Source organism: Lissotriton helveticus, chromosome 8 (assembly GCF_964261635.1).
Source record: "Lissotriton helveticus chromosome 8, aLisHel1.1, whole genome shotgun sequence".
NCBI lineage: Eukaryota > Metazoa > Chordata > Amphibia > Caudata > Salamandridae > Lissotriton > Lissotriton helveticus.
The window spans coordinates 1,538,902,084-1,538,918,965 of record NC_136069.1 but is presented as its reverse complement, the minus strand read 5'-3'; the positions used below and the strand labels follow the sequence as shown (position 1 = coordinate 1,538,918,965).

The window sequence follows — 16,882 nt, the reverse complement described above, 5'->3', positions numbered from 1 at the left end:
ATGTGGCTGTTGACTCAATTTCAAAGCAGCTTTGGGCCGTTCAAGTGGCTGGTGAATAGCACTTTCTCTTTGTACGCATTAAAGGTCTAAAGAGTTCTTCATAGGTACTGCTCTGTATGGATTGTTCAAAGATCTGTTGGAAATGCTTATAATGGGATAAATAAATTGAGGGCATGCCTTTTCGGTACCCCACTTGCATGGCTGTCTGGCTTGTGGAAGGCGCTGCAAATGCAAGTCAGGATGGCCGAGTGGTCTAAGGCGCTGCGTTCAGGTCGCAGTCTCTTCTGGAGGCGTGGGTTCAAATCCCACTTCTGACAAACCTGTGTTTAATCTTTTTTCTTGAGGGAGAAAATCAGATCATTTCCCTCACATGGGCTTATATGGTTGTCTTTTTGGAAAAGTGCAGTGAGTTTTTTTTCTTGCTATAGCCACTCATGGCCTAAGATGTGTGTTTTTTTTGTTCGCACTATCTTTCTCACTATGTAGATGAACAAGCAACATGTGGTCAGGATGGCCGAGTGGTCTATGGTGCTGCATTAAGGCCGCAGTCTCTCCTAGAGGTGTGGGTTAGAATCCCACTTCTGACAAAACTTTAAGTCCATTTTGTCTCTGCGTTCCTTCAGAATCTCAGCTAAAAATTGGCAGTGCATATAATATCTGAATAAGTACCAAACTTCAGTTTCAACTGCAAATGAATTTGGCCAATTCTGTCTTCAAGCTCGTATATTATTCTTCTAGCACTAGTCGTGTTTTATGTGTTTTTTGGGGGGTGCCTAAAAAATCCCTTTTATTGAAGAAATGGCTTACATTCAGTCTTGCGATATTTTTGGTTTCCAATAAGTAGATTTTTAATTTTATGTAACCTCATTTTCTAATGCTCCATTCAAGAGATGTTTCCACTATGAAATGAAGAGCGAGGGGAAAGAGCACAAATGATAGAGCGAGTGAGTGAGATGGGGTGTTGAGGAAGGAGAGAATGAAACAAAGACAGAGTGAGTGAACGGCAGGTAGGCATAGAAGAGGATACTAGAAGAGGAGACTAGAAGTGAAGGTGACTTGCTTTTCCCTGCTCTTGACCTCCCACCCATCTCAAACCAATCACAAACATGCCTTCTATGCAACGTTGGTACGCAGAACTTCACTCCTCAGCCAGTGAGGGTGAGTCCCAAGCCAGGGGCTAGAAAGCAAAAGAATGGATGTGCTCAGACGTTCCTTGCTAGGGACAGTTGATCTGAAACAAGGCCTGCTCTCTTGTTTCCAGCAAGGATCTAGAAATTCAGCATGAATCTGCAAGGCACATTGACAGCATAAATTTGCATAAACTGCCCCACCTTCTGCCTTCCTACTTCCTGCGCAGTAGTTGTTTGTGTATAGAGAGAGAGGTCGCAGGCAAGGTAATTTTGTGAGTAGGATACAGAACCCTAAATAGCTGGTGAGAGGTATAAGTTATTCTAAAAGCATAAAAACAGTACACCTGTGAAATGAAATGCTTTCATATGTGATCTTCTGTGTTTATTGTCCTGTGCAAAAAGTTGCACCTTGTGTTTGAAGTTTGAAATTATTTCAAGCTTGCATGGACGCAGAAATTTCTGAGTGACTTTTATACATTTCTTAGGACTCTTCACTGTCAGGATGGCCGAGTGGTCTAAGGTGCTGTGTCTAGTCTGCAATCTCCTCTGGAGGCGTGGGTTCGAATCCCACTTCTGACATGACTTTTGGAGATATAATCTTCTTCATCAGGATAACATCTGATGGAAGTTGCATCTGTTCGTCTTCACCTGGGACGTTATTCCGTCCTCGTAGAGTCAAGAGAGCTTGGGTTTCTCATATATTTCTGTTGTACAAAGTCTTGCTGATAAAGTGCAATCCTTACCAAATGAGCTTAGGACCCATGTAAGAGCTCATCTAGAAGAGTCATGCTCTTGTATTCCCTGGCCAGCCAGGCCATGCAAATTTGGAAGAATGCCAAGCACCTGGTAGACAGCTGGACTCCAGCACACTTACAGCAATTTCCTCAGGGCTGTGATCAGGGGCTGCTTAGATTTGCGTATTCCACCCTATGTTGTGACATTGAGATCCCTTGTTGAATTTGCTTTAGTCAGCCAAGATGTGGCTGTTGACTCAATTTCAAAGCAGCTTTGGGCCGTTCAAGTGGCTGGTGAATAGCACTTTCTCTTTGTACGCATTAAAGGTCTAAAGAGTTCTTCATAGGTACTGCTCTGTATGGATTGTTCAAAGATCTGTTGGAAATGCTTATAATGGGATAAATAAATTGAGGGCATGCCTTTTCGGTACCAAACTTGCATGGCTGTCTGGCTTGTGGAAGGTGCTGCAAATGCAAGTCAGGATGGCCGAGTGGTCTAAGGCGCTGTGTTCCGGTCGCTGTCTCTTCTGGAGGCGTGGGTTCAAATCCCACTTCTGACAAACCTGTGTTTAATCTTTTTTCTTGAGGGAGAAAATCAGATAATTTCCCTCACATGGGCTTATATGGTTGTCTTTTTGGAAAAGTGCAGTGAGTTTTTTTCTTGCTATAGCCACTCATGGCCTAAGATGTGTGTTGTTTTTTGTTCACACTATCTTTCTCACTATGTAGATGGACAAGCAACATTTGGTCAGCATGGCCGAGTGGTCTAAGGTGCTGCGTTAAGGCTGGAGGCGTGGGTTCAAATCCCACTTCTGACAAAACTTTAAGTCCATTTTGTCTCTGCGTTCCTTCAGAATCTCAGCTAAAAATTGACAGTGCATATAATATCTGAATAAGTACCAAACTTGTTTCAACTGCAAATGAATTTGCCCAATTCTGTCTTCAAGCTCGTATAATATTCTTCTAGAACTAGTGGTGTTTTATATGTTTTTTGGGGGGTGCCTAAAAAATCCCTTTTATTGAAGAAATGGCTTACATTCAGTCTTGTGATATTTTTGGTTTCCAATAAGTAGATTTTTAATTTTATGTAACCTCATTTTCTAATGCTCCATTCAAGAGATGTTTCCACTATGAAATGAAGAGCAAGGGGCAAGAGCACGAATGATAGAGCGGGTGAGTGAGATGGGGTGTTGAGGAAGGAGAGAATGAAACAAAGACAGAGTGAGTGAACGGCATGTAGGCATAGAAGGGGAGACTAGAAGTGAAGGTGACTTTCTTTTCCCTGATTTTGACCTCCCACCCATCTCAAACCAATCACAAACATACCTTCTATGCAACGTTGGTATGCAGAACTTCACTCCTCAGCCAGTGAGGGTGAGTCCCAAGCCAGGGGCTAGAGAGCAAAAGAATGGATGTGCTCAGACGTTCCTTGCTAGGGACAGTTGATCTGAAACAAGGCCTGCTCTCTTGTTTCCAGCAAGGATCTAGAAATTCTGCATGAATCTGCAAAGCACGTTGACAGCATAAATTTGCATAAACTGCCCCACCTTCTGCCTTCCTACTTCCTGAGCAGTAGTTGTTTGTGTATAGAGAGAGAGTTCGCAGGCAAGGTAATTTTGTGAGTAGGATACAGAACCCTAAATAGCTGGTGAGAGGTATAAGTTATTCTAAAAGCATAAAAACAGTACATCTGTGAAATGAAATGCTTTCATATGTGATCTTCTATGTTTATTGTCCTGTGCAAAAAGTTGCACCTTGTGTTTGAAGGTTGAAATTATTTCAAGCTTGCATGGATGCAGAAATTTCTGAGTGACTTTTATACATTTCTTAGGACTCTTCACTGTCAGGATGGCCGAGTGGTCTAAGGCGCTGTGTTTAGGCCGCAGTCTCCTCTGGAGGCGTGGGTTTGAATCCCACTTCTGACATGACTTTTGGAGATATAATCTTCTTCATCAGGATAACATCTGATGGAAGTTGCATCTGTTCGTCTTCAACCTTTCCTCTTCCCCTTCCTCGGCTTCTAACGTCCAGAAGGTTATGCTTTTTATCCAAGGGTGGATGAACTGCAACCACCTCAAATTAAACCCGGACAAGACCGAATTGGTCCTGACGGGGGGTGGTTGCAGTCCCTGGTCCCCTTCCTTCTGGCCCTCTGCCCTTGGCCCTCCCCCTCTTCCTGTTTCCAAGGTCAAAACCTTGGGCATTTTCATCAATCCCATGCTTACCCTTCACACGCAGACCAATGCAGTTGTGTCTGCCTGTTTTTTCTCCCTTCGGATCATCCGAAGGGTCTCCCGCTTCTTCTCAACCGCTGCACTCAAACTCATCCTCATGGCCATGGTGCTTTCGCGCCTCGACTACGGGAACGTTATTTATAACGGTGCGCCGGCTTACCTGCTCCGTCGGCTCCAACAGATTCAAAATCAGGCGGCTCGTCTGATTTACGGACTCTCCAGGTTCAATCACACGACCCCCTTGCTGCAGTCCCTCCATTGGCTCCCAGTGAGGGAGAGGGTCCTTTTCAAGCTTGGATGCATCACCTACCAGGCCAGATCAGGGACCGCCCCCGTTTTCTTGTGCGAAGCCATTTCCCCCTATCTCCCTTCCAGAGAACTCCGTTCCACTCATTTGGCCCTTTTGTCAGTCCCTCGTGTCAGAAAACAGAAGTCCGGTGGGGCCAGATTTGCAGTGCTGGCTCCATCCTTCTGGAACTCACTTCCATTTACTCTTAGGACGTCATCTTCCTACCTGGAATTCCGCAAGCATCTTAAGACTTTTTTGTTTTCCAGATCTGCAGCTGCTTAGCCCTCTTCCCCGCTTCCACTGATCTTCTGCTATCTAGCGCCATGAAACCGATTCTGGTATAAGAGCGCTCTATAAATATTTTAAAATTCAAATTCAAATTCAAAATTCAAAGAGAGCTTGGGTTTCTCATATATTTCTGTTGTACAAAGTCTTGCTGATAAAGTGCAATCCTTACCAAATGATTTTAGGACCCAAGTAAGAGCTCATCTAGAAGAGTCATGCTCTTGTATTCCCTGGCCAGCCAGGCCATGCAAATTTGGAAGAATGCCAAGCACCTGGTAGACAGCTGGACTCCAGCACACTTACAGCAATTTCCTCAGGGCTGTGATCAGGGGCTGCTTAGATTTGCGTATTCCACCCTATGTTGTGACATTGAGATCCCTTGTTGAATTTGCTTTAGTCAGCCAAGATGTGGCTGTTGACTCAATTTCAAAGCAGCTTTGGGCCGTTCAAGTGGCTGGTGAATAGCACTTTCTCTTTGTACGCATTAAAGGTCTAAAGAGTTCTTCATAGGTACTGCTCTGTATGGATTGTTCAAAGATCTGTTGGAAATGCTTATAATGGGATAAATAAATTGAGGGCATGCCTTTTCGGTACCCCACTTGCATGGCTGTCTGGCTTGTGGAAGGTGCTGCAAATGCAAGTCAGGATGGCCGAGTGGTCTAAGGTGCTGCGTTCAGGTCGCAGTCTCTTCTGGAGGCGTGGGTTCAAATCCCACTTCTGACAAACCTGTGTTTAATCTTTTTTCTTGAGGGAGAAAATCAGATCATTTCCCTCACATGGGCTTATATGGTTGTCTTTTTGGAAAAGTGCAGTGAGTTTTTTTTCTTGCTATAGCCACTCATGGCCTAAGATGTGTGTTTTTTTTGTTCGCACTATCTTTCTCACTATGTAGATGAACAAGCAACATGTGGTCAGGATGGCCGAGTGGTCAAAGGCGCTGCGTTAAGGCTGCAGTCTCTCCTAGAGGTGTGGGTTCGAATCCCACTTCTGACAAAACTTTAAGTCCATTTTGTCTCTGCGTTCCTTCAGAATCTCAGCTAAAAATTGGCAGTGCATATAATATCTGAATAAGTACCAAACTTCAGTTTCAACTGCAAATGAATTTGCCCAATTCTGTCTTCAAGCTCGTATAATATTCTTCTAGCACTAGTGGTGTTTTATGTGTTTTTTGGGGGGTGCCTAAAAAAATCCCTTTTATTGAAGAAATGGCTTACATTCAGTCTTGTGATATTTTTGGTTTCCAATAAGTAGATTTTTAATTTTATGTAACCTCATTTTCTAATGCTCCATTCAAGAGATGTTTCCACTATGAAATGAAGAGCAAGGGGAAAGAGCACGAATGATAGAGCGAGTGAGTGAGATGGGGTGTTGAGGAAGGAGAGAATGAAACAAAGACAGAGTGAGTGAACGGCAGGTAGGCATAGAAGAGGAGACTAGAAGAGGAGACTAGAAGTGAAGGTGACTTGCTTTTCCCTGCTCTTGACCTCCCACCCATCTCAAACCAATCACAAACCAATCACAAACATACCTTCTATGCAACGTTGGTATGCAGAACTTCACTCCTCAGCCAGTGAGGGTGAGTCCCAAGCCAGGGGCTAGAGAGCAAAAGAATGGATGTGCTCAGACGTTCCTTGCTAGGGACAGTTGATCTGAAACAAGGCCTGCTCTCTTGTTTCCAGCAAGGATCTAGAAATTCTGCATGAATCTGCAAGGCACATTGACAGCATAAATTTGCATAAACTGCCCCACCTCCTGCCTTCCTACTTCCTGCGCAGTAGTTGTTTGTGTATAGAGAGAGAGGTCGCAGGCAAGGTAATTTTGTGAGTAGCATACAGAACCCTAAATAGCTGGTGAGAGGTATAAGTTATTCTAAAAGCATAAAAACAGTACACCTGTGAAATGAAATGCTTTCATATGTGATCTTCTGTGTTTATTGTCCTGTGCAAAAAGTTGCACCTTGTGTTTGAAGTTTGAATTTATTTCAAGCTTGCATGGACGCAGAAATTTCTGAGTGACTTTTATACATTTCTTAGCACTCTTCACTGTCTGGATGGCCGAGTGGTCTAAGGCGCTGTGTCTAGTCCGCAATCTCCTCTGGAGGCGTGGGTTCGAATCCCACTTCTGACATGACTTTTGGAGATATAATCTTCTTCATCAGGATAACATCTGATGGAAGTTGCATCTGTTCGTCTTCACCTGGGACGTTATTCCGTCCTCGTAGAGTCAAGAGAGCTTGGGTTTCTCATATATTTCTGTTGTACAAAGTCTTGCTGATAAAGTGCAATCCTTACCAAATGAGCTTAGGACCCATGTAAGAGCTCATCTAGAAGAGTCATGCTCTTGTATTCCCTGGCCAGCCAGGCCATGCAAATTTGGAAGAATGCCAAGCACCTGGTAGACAGCTGGACTCCAGCACACTTACCGCAATTTCCTCAGGGCTGTGATCAGGGGCTGCTTAGATTTGCGTATTCCACCCTATGTTGTGACATTGAGATCCCTTGTTGAATTTGCTTTAGTAAGCCAAGATGTGGCTGTTGACTCAATTTCAAAGCAGCTTTGGGCCGTTCAAGTGGCTGGTGAATAGAACTTTCTCTTTGTACGCTTTAAAGGTCTAAAGAGTTCTTCTCTGTATGGATTGTTCAAAGATCTGTTGGAAATGCTTATAATGGGATAAATAAATTGAGGGCATGCCTTTTTGGTACCCCACTTGCATGGCTGTCTGGCTTGTGGAAGGTGCTGCAAATGCAAGTCAGGATGGCCGAGTGGTCTAAGGCGCTGCGTTCAGGTCGCAGTCTCTTCTGGAGGCGTGGGTTCAAATCCCACTTCTGACAAACCTGTGTTTAACCTTCTTTTTTCTTGAGGGAGAAAATCAGATCATTTCCCTCACATGGGCTTATATGGTTGTCTTTTTGGAAAAGTGCAGTGAGTTTTTTTCTTGCTATAGCCACTCATGGCCTAAGATGTGTGTTGTTTTTTGTTCACACTGTCTTTCTCACTATGTAGATGGACAAGCAACATTTGGTGAGCATGGCCGAGTGGTCTAAGGTGCTGCGTTAAGGCCGCAGTCTCTCCTGGAGGCGTGGGTTCGAATCCCACTTCTGACAAAACTTTAAGTCCATTTTGTCTCTGCGTTCCTTCAGAATCTCAGCTAAAAATTGACAGTGCATATAATATCTGAATAAGTACCAAACTTGTTTCAACTGCAAATGAATTTGCCCAATTCTGTCTTCAAGCTCGTATAATATTCTTCTAGCACTAGTGGTGTTTTATGTGTTTTTTGGGGGGTGCCTGAAAAATCCCTTTTATTGAAGAAATGGCTTACATTCATTCTTGCGATATTTTTGGTTTCCAATAAGTAGATTTTTCATTGTATGTAACCTCATTTTCTAATGCTCCATTCAAGAGATGTTTCCACTATGAAATGAAGAGCAAGGGGAAAGAGCACGAATGATAGAGCGAGTGAGTGAGATGGGGTGTTGAGGAAGGAGAGAATGAAACAAAGACAGAGTGAGTGAACGGCAGGTAGGCATAGAAGAGGAGACTAGAAGAGGAGACTAGAAGTGAAGGTGACTTGCTTTTCCCTGCTCTTGACCTCCCACCCATCTCAAACCAATCACAAACATACCTTCTATGCAACGCTGGTACGCAGAACTTCACTCCTCAGCCAGTGAGGGTGAGTCCCAAGCCAGGGGCTAGAAAGCAAAAGAATGGATGTGCTCAGACGTTCCTTGCTAGGGACAGTTGATCTGAAACAAGGCCTGCTCTCTTGTTTCCAGCAAGGATCTAGAAATTCTGCATGAATCTGCAAGGCACATTGACAGCATAAATTTGCATAAACTGCCCCACCTTCTGCCTTCCTACTTCCTGCGCAGTAGTAGTTTGTGTATAGAGAGAGAGGTCGCAGGCAAGGTAATTTTGTGAGTAGGATACAGAACCCTAAATAGCTGGTGAGAGGTATAAGGTATTCTAAAAGCATAAAAACAGTACACCTGTGAAATGAAATGCTTTCATATGTGATCTTCTGTGTTTATTGTCCTGTGCAAAAAGTTGCACCTTGTGTTTGAAGTTTGAAATTATTTCAAGCTTGCATGGACGCAGAAATTTCTGAGTGACTTTTATACATTTCTTAGGATTCTTCACTGTCAGGATGGCCGAGTGGTCTAAGGCGCTGTGTCTAGTCCGCAATCTCCTCTGGAGGTGTGGGTTTGAATCCCACTTCTGACATGACTTTTGGAGATATAATCTTCTTCATCAGGATAACATCTGATGGAAGTTGCATCTGTTCGTCTTCACCTGGGACGTTATTCCGTCCTCGTAGAGTCAAGAGAGCTTGGGTTTCTCATATATTTCTGTTGTACAAAGTCTTGCTGATAAAGTGCAATCCTTACCAAATGAGCTTAGGACCCATGTAAGAGCTCATCTAGAAGAGTCATGCTCTTGTATTCCCTGGCCAGCCAGGCCATGCAAATTTGGAAGAATGCCAAGCACCTGGTAGACAGCTGGACTCCAGCACACTTACAGCAATTTCCTCAGGGCTGTGATCAGGGGCTTCTTAGATTTGCGTATTCCACCCTATGTTGTGACATTGAGATCCCTTGTTGAATTTGCTTTAGTCAGCCAAGATGTGGCTGTTGACTCAATTTCAAAGCAGCTTTGGGCCGTTCAAGTGGCTGGTGAATAGCACTTTCTCTTTGTACGCTTTAAAGGTCTAAAGAGTTCTTCATAGGTACTGCTCTGTATGGATTGTTCAAAGAAATGCTTATAATGGGATACATAAATTGAGGGCATGCCTTTTCGGTACCAAACTTGCATGGCTGTCTGGCTTGTGGAAGGTGCTGCAAATGCAAGTCAGGATGGCCGAGTGGTCTAAGGCGCTGCGTTCAGGTCTCAGTCTCTTCTGGAGGCGTGGGTTCAAATCCCACTTCTGTCAAACCTGTGTTTAACCTTCTTTTTTCTTGAGGGAGAAAATCAGATCATTTCCCTCACATGGGCTTATATGGTTGTCTTTTTGGAAAAGTGCAGTGAGTTTTTATTCTTGCTATAGCCACTCATGGCCTAAGATGTGTGGTGTTTTTTGTTCACACTATCTTTCTCACTATGTAGATGGACAAGCAACATTTGGTCAGCATGGCCGAGTGGTCTAAGGTGCTGCGTTAAGGCTGGAGGTGTGGGTTCGAATCCCACTTCTGACAAAACTTTAAGTCCATTTTGTCTCTGCGTTCCTTCAGAATCTCAGCTAAAAATTGACAGTGCATATAAAATCTGAATAAGTACCAAACTTGTTTCAACTGCAAATGAATTTGCCCAATTCTGTCTTCAAGTTCGTATAATATTCTTCTAGCACTAGTGGTGTTTTATATGTTTTTTGGGGGGTGCCTAAAAAATCCCTTTTATTGAAGAAATGGCTTACATTCAGTCTTGTGATATTTTTGGTTTCCAATAAGTAGATTTTTAATTTTATGTAACCTCATTTTCTAATGCTCCATTCAAGAGATGTTTCCACTATGAAATGAAGAGCAAGGGGCAAGAGCACGAATGATAGAGCGGGTGAGTGAGATGGGGTGTTGAGGAAGGAGAGTATGAAACAAAAACAGAGTGAGTGAACGGCAGGTAGGCATAGAAGAGGAGACTAGAAGTGAAGGTGACTTGCTTTTCCCTGATTTTGACCTCCCACCCATCTCAAACCAATCACAAACATGCCTTCTATGCAACGTTGGTATGCAGAACTTCACTCCTCAGCCAGTGAGGGTGAGTCCCAAGCCAGGGGCTAGAGAGCAAAAGAATAGATGTGCTCAGACGTTCCTTGCTAGGGACAGTTGATCTGAAACAAGGCCTGCTCTCTTGTTTCCAGCAAGGATCTAGAAATTCTGCATGAATCTGCAAGGCACATTGACAGCATAAATTTGCATAAACTGCCCCACCTTCTGCCTTCCTACTTCCTGAGCAGTAGTTGTTTGTGTATAGAGAGAGAGTTCGCAGGCAAGGTAATTTTGTGAGTAGGATACAGAACCCTAAATAGCTGGTGAGAGGTATAAGTTATTCTAAAAGCATAAAAACAGTACACCTGTGAAATGAAATGCTTTCATATGTGATCTTCTATGTTTATTGTCCTGTGCAAAAAGTTGCACCTTGTGTTTGAAGGTTGAAATTATTTCAAGCTTGCATGGATGCAGAAATTTCTGAGTGACTTTTATACATTTCTTAGGACTCTTCACTGTCAGGATGGCCGAGTGGTCTAAGGCGCTGTGTTTAGGCCGCAGTCTCCTCTGGAGGCGTGGGTTCGAATCCCACTTCTGACATGACTTTTGGAGATATAATCTTCTTCATCAGGATAACATCTGATGGAAGTTGCATCTGTTCGTCTTCACCTGGGACGTTATTCCGTCCTCGTAGAGTCAAGAGAGCTTGGGTTTCTCATATATTTCTGTTGTACAAAGTCTTGCTGATAAAGTGCAATCCTTACCAAATGATTTTAGGACCCATGTAAGAGCTCATCTAGAAGAGTCATGCTCTTGTATTCCCTGGCCAGCCAGGCCATGCAAATTTGGAAGAATGCCAAGCACCTGGTAGACAGCTGGACTCCAGCACACTTACAGCAATTTCCTCAGGGCTGTGATCAGGGGCTGATTAGATTTGCGTATTCCACCCTATGTTGTGACATTGAGATCCCTTGTTGAATTTGCTTTAGTCAGCCAAGATGTGGCTGTTGACTCAATTTCAAAGCAGCTTTGGGCCGTTCAAGTGGCTGGTGAATAGCACTTTCTCTTTGTACGCATTAAAGGTCTAAAGAGTTCTTCATAGGTACTGCTCTGTATGGATTGTTCAAAGATCTGTTGGAAATGCTTATAATGGGATAAATAAATTGAGGGCATGCCTTTTCGGTACCAAACTTGCATGGCTGTCTGGCTTGTGGAAGGTGCTGCAAATGCAAGTCAGGATGGCCGAGTGGTCTAAGGTGCTGCGTTCAGGTCGCAGTCTCTTCTGGAGGCGTGGGTTCAAATCCCACTTCTGACAAACCTGTGTTTAATCTTTTTTCTTGAGGGAGAAAATCAGATCATTTCCCTCACATGGGCTTATATGGTTGTCTTTTTGGAAAAGTGCAGTGAGTTTTTTTTCTGGCTATAGCCACTCATGGCCTAAGATGTGTGTTTTTTTTGTTCGCACTATCTTTCTCACTATGTAGATGAACAGGCAACATGTGGTCAGGATGGCCGAGTGGTCTAAGGCGCTGCGTTAAGGCCGCAGTCTCTCCTAGAGGTGTGGGTTCGAATCCCACTTCTGACAAAACTTTAAGTCCATTTTGTCTCTGCGTTCCTTCAGAATCTCAGCTAAAAATTGGCAGTGCATATAATATCTGAATAAGTACCAAACTTCAGTTTCAACTGCAAATGAATTTGCCCAATTCTGTCTTCAAGCTCGTATAATATTCTTCTAGCACTAGTGGTGTTTTATGTGTTTTTTGGGGGTGCCTAAAAAAATCACTTTTATTGAAGAAATGGCTTACATTCAGTCTTGCGATATTTTTGGTTTCCAATAAGTAGATTTTTAATTTTATGTAACCTCATTTTCTAATGCTCCATTCAAGAGATGTTTCCACTATGAAATGAAGAGCGAGGGGAAAGAGCACAAATGATAGAGCGAGTGAGTGAGATGGGGTGTTGAGGAAGGAGAGAATGAAACAAAGACAGAGTGAGTGAACGGCAGGTAGGCATAGAAGAGGAGACTAGAAGAGGAGACTAGAAGTGAAGGTGACTTGCTTTTCCCTGCTCTTGACCTCCCACCCATCTCAAACCAATCACAAACATACCTTCTATGCAACGTTGGTAAGCAGAACTTCACTCCTCAGCCAGTGAGGGTGAGTCCCAAGCCAGGGGCTAGAAAGCAAAAGAATGGATGTGCTCAGACGTTCCTTGCTAGGGACAGTTGATCTGAAACAAGGCCTGCTCTCTTGTTTCCAGCAAGGATCTAGAAATTCTGCATGAATCTGCAAGGCACATTGACAGCATAAATTTGCATAAACTGCCCCACCTTCTGCCTTCCTACTTCCTGCGCAGTAGTTGTTTGTGTATAGAGAGAGAGGTCGCAGGCAAGGTAATTTTGTGAGTAGGATACAGAACCCTAAATAGCTGGTGAGAGGTATAAGTTATTCTAAAAGCATAAAAACAGTACACCTGTGAAATTAAATGCTTTCATATGTGATCTTCTATGTTTATTGTCCTGTGCAAAAAGTTGCACCTTGTGTTTGAAGGTTGAAATTATTTCAAGCTTGCATGGACGCAGAAATTTCTGAGTGACTTTTATACATTTCTTAGGACGCTTCACTGTCAGGATGGCCGAGTGGTCTAAGGCGCTGTGTTTAGGCGGCAGTCTCCTCTGGAGGTGTGGGTGCAAATCCCACTTCTGACATGACTTTTGGAGATATAATCTTCTTCATCAGGATAACATCTGATGGAAGTTGCATCTGTTCGTCTTCACCTGGGACGTTATTCCGTCCTCGTAGAGTCAAGAGAGCTTGGGTTTCTCATATATTTCTGTTGTACAAAGTATTGCTGATAAAGTGCAATCCTTACCAAATGATTTTAGGACCCATGTAAGAGCTCATCTAGAAGAGTCATGCTCTTGTATTCCCTGGCCAGCCAGGCCATGCAAATTTGGAAGAATGCCAAGCACCTGGTAGACAGCTGGACTCCAGCACACTTACAGCAATTTCCTCAGGGCTGTGATCAGGGGCTGCTTAGATTTGCGTATTCCACCCTATGTTGTGACATTGAGATCCCTTGTTGAATTTGCTTTAGTCAGCCAAGATGTGGCTGTTGACTCAATTTCAAAGCAGCTTTGGGCCGTTCAAGTGGCTGGTGAATAGCACTTTCTCTTTGTACGCTTTAAAGGTCTAAAGAGTTCTTCATAGGTACTGCTCTGTATGGATTGTTCAAAGATCTGTTGGAAATGCTTATAATGGGATAAATAAATTGAGGGCATGCCTTTTCGGTACCAAACTTGCATGGCTGTCTGGCTTGTGGAAGGTGCTTCAAATGCGAGTCAGGATGGCCGAGTGGTCTAAGGCACTGCGTTCAGGTCGCAGTCTCTTCTGGAGGCGTGGGTTCAAATCCCACTGCTGACAAACCTGTGTTTAATCTTCTTTTTTCTTGAGGGAGAAAATCAGATCATTTCCCTCACATGGGCTTATATGGTTGTCTTTTGGAAAAGTGCAGTGAGTTTTTTTCTTGCTATAGCCACTCATGGCCTAAGATGTGTGTTGTTTTTTGTTCACACTATCTTTCTCACTATGTAGATGGACGAGCAACATGTGGTCAGGATGGCCGAGTGGTCTAAGGCGCTGCGTTAAGGCCGCAGTCTCTCCTGGAGGCGTGGGTTCAAATCCCACTTCTGACAAAACTTTAAGTCCATTTTGTCTCTGCGTTCCTTCAGAATCTCAGCTAAAAATTGACAGTGCATATAATATCTGAATAAGTACCAAACTTCAGTTTCAACTGCAAATGAATTTGCCCAATTCTGTCTTCAAGCTCGTATAATATTCTTCTAGCACTAGTGGTGTTTTATGTGTTTTTTGGGGGGTGCCTAAAAAATCCCTTTTATTAAAGAAATGGCTTACATTCAGTCTTGTGATATTTTTGGTTTCCAATAAGTAGATTTTTAATTTTATGTAACCTCATTTTCTAATGCTCCATTCTTGAGATGTTTCCACTATGAAATGAAGAGCAAGGGGAGAGAGCACAAATGATAGAGCCAGTGAGTGAGATGGGGTTTTGAGGAAGGAGAGAATGAAACAAAGACAGAGTGAGTGAACGGCAGGTAGGCATAGAAGAGGAGACTAGAAGTGAAGGTGACTTGCTTTTCCCTGCTTTTGACCTCCCACCCATCTCAAACCAATCACAAACATACCTTCTATGCAACGTTGGTATGCAGAACTTCACTCCTCAGCCAGTGAGGGTGAGTCCCAAGCCAGGGGCTAGAGAGCAAAAGAATGGATGTGCTCAGACGTTCCTTGCTAGGGACAGTTGATCTGAAACAAGGCCTGCTCTCTTGTTTCCAGCAAGGATCTAGAAATTCTGCATGAATCTGCAAGGCACATTGACAGCATACATTTGTATAAACTGCCCCACCTTCTGCCTTCCTATTTCCTGAGCAGTAGTTGTTTGTGTATAGAGAGAGAGGTCGCAGGCAAGATAATTTTGTGAGTAGGATACAGAACCCTAAATAGCTGGTGAGAGGTATAAGTTATTCTAAAAGCATAAAAACAGTACACCTGTGAAATGAAATGCTTTCATATGTGATCTTCTGTGTTTATTGTCCTGTGCAAAAAGTTGCACCTTGTGTTTGAAGGTTGAAATTATTTCAAGCTTGCATGGATGCAGAAATTTCTGAGTGACTTTTATACATTTGTTAGTATTCTTCACTGTCAGGATGGCCAAGTGGTCTAAGGCGCTGTGTTTAGGCCGTAGTCTCCTCTGGAGGCATGGGTTCGAATCCCACTTCTAACATGATTTTTGGAGATATAATCTTCTTCATCAGGATAACATCTGATGAAAGTTGCATCTGTTCGTCTTCACCTGGGACGTTATTCCGTCCTCGTAGAGTACAGAGAGCTTGGGTTTCTCATATATTTCTATTGTACAAAGTCTTGCTGATAAAGTGCAATCCTTACCAAATGAGCTTAGGACCCATGTAAGAGCTCATCTAGAAGAGTCATGCTCTTGTATTCCCTGGCCAGCCAGGCCATGCAAATTTGGAAGAATGCCAAGCACCTGGTAGACAGCTGGACTCCAGCACACTTACAGCAATTTCCTCAGGGCTGTGATCAGGGGCTGCTTAGATTTGCGTATTCCACCCTATGTTGTGACATTGAGATCCCTTGTTGAATTTGCTTTAGTCAGCCAAGATGTGGCTGTTGACTCAATTTCAAAGCAGCTTTGGGCCGTTCAAGTGGCTGGTGAATAGCACTTTCTCTTTGTACGCTTTAAAGGTCTAAAGAGTTCTTCATAGGTACTGCTCTGTATGGATTGTTCAAAGATCTGTTGGAAATGCTTATAATGGGATAAATAAATTGAGGGCATGCCTTTTCGGTACCAAACTTGCATGGCTGTCTGGCTTGTGGAAGGTGCTTCAAATGCGAGTCAGGATGGCCGAGTGGTCTAAGGCACTGCGTTCAGGTCGCAGTCTCTTCTGGAGGCGTGGGTTCAAATCCCACTTCTGACAAACCTGTGTTTAATCTTCTTTTTTCTTGAGGGAGAAAATCAGATCATTTCCCTCACATGGGCTTATATGGTTGTCTTTTGGAAAAGTGCAGTGAGTTTTTTTCTTGCTATAGCCACTCATGGCCTAAGATGTGTGTTGTTTTTTGTTCACACTATCTTTCTCACTATGTAGATGGACAAGCAACATGTGGTCAGGATGGCCGAGTGGTCTAAGGCGCTGCGTTAAGGCCGCAGTCTCTCCTGGAGGCGTGGGTTCAAATCCCACTTCTGACAAAACTTTAAGTACATTTTGTCTCTGCGTTCCTTCAGAATCTCAGCTAAAAATTGACAGTGCATATAATATCTGAATAAGTACCAAACTTCAGTTTCAACTGCAAATGAATTTGCCCAATTCTGTCTTCAAGCTTGTATAATATTCTTCTAGCACTAGTGGTGTTTTATGTGTTTTTTGGGGGGTGCCTAAAAAATCCCTTTTATTAAAGAAATGGCTTACATTCAGTCTTGTGATATTTTTGGTTTCCAATAAGTAGATTTTTAATTTTCTGTAACCTCATTTTCTAATGCTCCATTCTTGAGATGTTTCCACTATGAAATGAAGAGCAAGGGGAAAGAGCACGAATGATGGAGCGAGTGAGTGAGATGGGGTTTTGAGGAAGGAGAGAATGAAACAAAGACAGAGTGAGTGAACGGAAGGTAGGCATAGAAGAGGAGACTAGAAGTGAAGGTGACTTGCTTTTCCCTGCTTTTGACCTCCCACCCATCTCAAACCAATCACAAACATACCTTCTATGCAACGTTGGTATGCAGAACTTCACTCCTCAGCCAGTGAGGGTGAGTCCCAAGCCAGGGGCTAGAGAGCAAAAGAATGGATGTGCTCAGACGTTCCTTGCTAGGGACAATTGATCTGAAACAAGGCCTGCTCTCTTGTTTCCAGCAAGGATCTAGAAATTCTGCATGAATCTGCAAGGCACATTGACAGCATAAATTTGTATAA

At 43.3% G+C, this 16,882-nt stretch overlaps 14 non-coding genes across 14 annotated transcripts; all 14 read left to right on the top strand.

Annotated features, from left to right (window-relative positions):
• The first annotated feature begins 234 nt into the window (after window positions 1-234).
• On the top strand, window positions 235-317 carry TRNAL-CAG (transfer RNA leucine (anticodon CAG)). Its single transcript has one exon. It is a non-coding gene; the product is annotated as a tRNA-Leu (tRNA).
• Window positions 318-1,626: 1,309 nt separating this feature from the next.
• On the top strand, window positions 1,627-1,709 carry TRNAT-AGU (transfer RNA threonine (anticodon AGU)). The gene has a single exon. It is a non-coding gene; the product is annotated as a tRNA-Thr (tRNA).
• A 632-nt stretch (window positions 1,710-2,341) lies between these two features.
• On the top strand, window positions 2,342-2,424 carry TRNAR-CCG (transfer RNA arginine (anticodon CCG)). Its single transcript has one exon. It is a non-coding gene; the product is annotated as a tRNA-Arg (tRNA).
• Window positions 2,425-3,706: 1,282 nt separating this feature from the next.
• On the top strand, window positions 3,707-3,789 carry TRNAL-UAG (transfer RNA leucine (anticodon UAG)). Its single transcript has one exon. It is a non-coding gene; the product is annotated as a tRNA-Leu (tRNA).
• A 1,523-nt stretch (window positions 3,790-5,312) lies between these two features.
• On the top strand, window positions 5,313-5,395 carry TRNAL-CAG (transfer RNA leucine (anticodon CAG)). Its single transcript has one exon. It is a non-coding gene; the product is annotated as a tRNA-Leu (tRNA).
• Window positions 5,396-5,582: 187 nt separating this feature from the next.
• TRNAL-AAG (transfer RNA leucine (anticodon AAG)) lies at window positions 5,583-5,665 on the top strand. Its single transcript has one exon. It is a non-coding gene; the product is annotated as a tRNA-Leu (tRNA).
• A 1,755-nt stretch (window positions 5,666-7,420) lies between these two features.
• Window positions 7,421-7,503, top strand: TRNAL-CAG (transfer RNA leucine (anticodon CAG)). Its single transcript has one exon. It is a non-coding gene; the product is annotated as a tRNA-Leu (tRNA).
• Window positions 7,504-10,888: 3,385 nt separating this feature from the next.
• TRNAL-UAG (transfer RNA leucine (anticodon UAG)) lies at window positions 10,889-10,971 on the top strand. The gene has a single exon. It is a non-coding gene; the product is annotated as a tRNA-Leu (tRNA).
• Window positions 10,972-11,603: 632 nt separating this feature from the next.
• Window positions 11,604-11,686, top strand: TRNAL-CAG (transfer RNA leucine (anticodon CAG)). Its single transcript has one exon. It is a non-coding gene; the product is annotated as a tRNA-Leu (tRNA).
• A 187-nt stretch (window positions 11,687-11,873) lies between these two features.
• TRNAL-AAG (transfer RNA leucine (anticodon AAG)) lies at window positions 11,874-11,956 on the top strand. The gene has a single exon. It is a non-coding gene; the product is annotated as a tRNA-Leu (tRNA).
• Window positions 11,957-13,710: 1,754 nt separating this feature from the next.
• TRNAL-CAG (transfer RNA leucine (anticodon CAG)) lies at window positions 13,711-13,793 on the top strand. Its single transcript has one exon. It is a non-coding gene; the product is annotated as a tRNA-Leu (tRNA).
• Window positions 13,794-13,982: 189 nt separating this feature from the next.
• On the top strand, window positions 13,983-14,065 carry TRNAL-AAG (transfer RNA leucine (anticodon AAG)). Its single transcript has one exon. It is a non-coding gene; the product is annotated as a tRNA-Leu (tRNA).
• A 1,741-nt stretch (window positions 14,066-15,806) lies between these two features.
• Window positions 15,807-15,889, top strand: TRNAL-CAG (transfer RNA leucine (anticodon CAG)). Its single transcript has one exon. It is a non-coding gene; the product is annotated as a tRNA-Leu (tRNA).
• Window positions 15,890-16,078: 189 nt separating this feature from the next.
• TRNAL-AAG (transfer RNA leucine (anticodon AAG)) lies at window positions 16,079-16,161 on the top strand. Its single transcript has one exon. It is a non-coding gene; the product is annotated as a tRNA-Leu (tRNA).
• The last annotated feature ends 721 nt before the right edge of the window (window positions 16,162-16,882 follow it).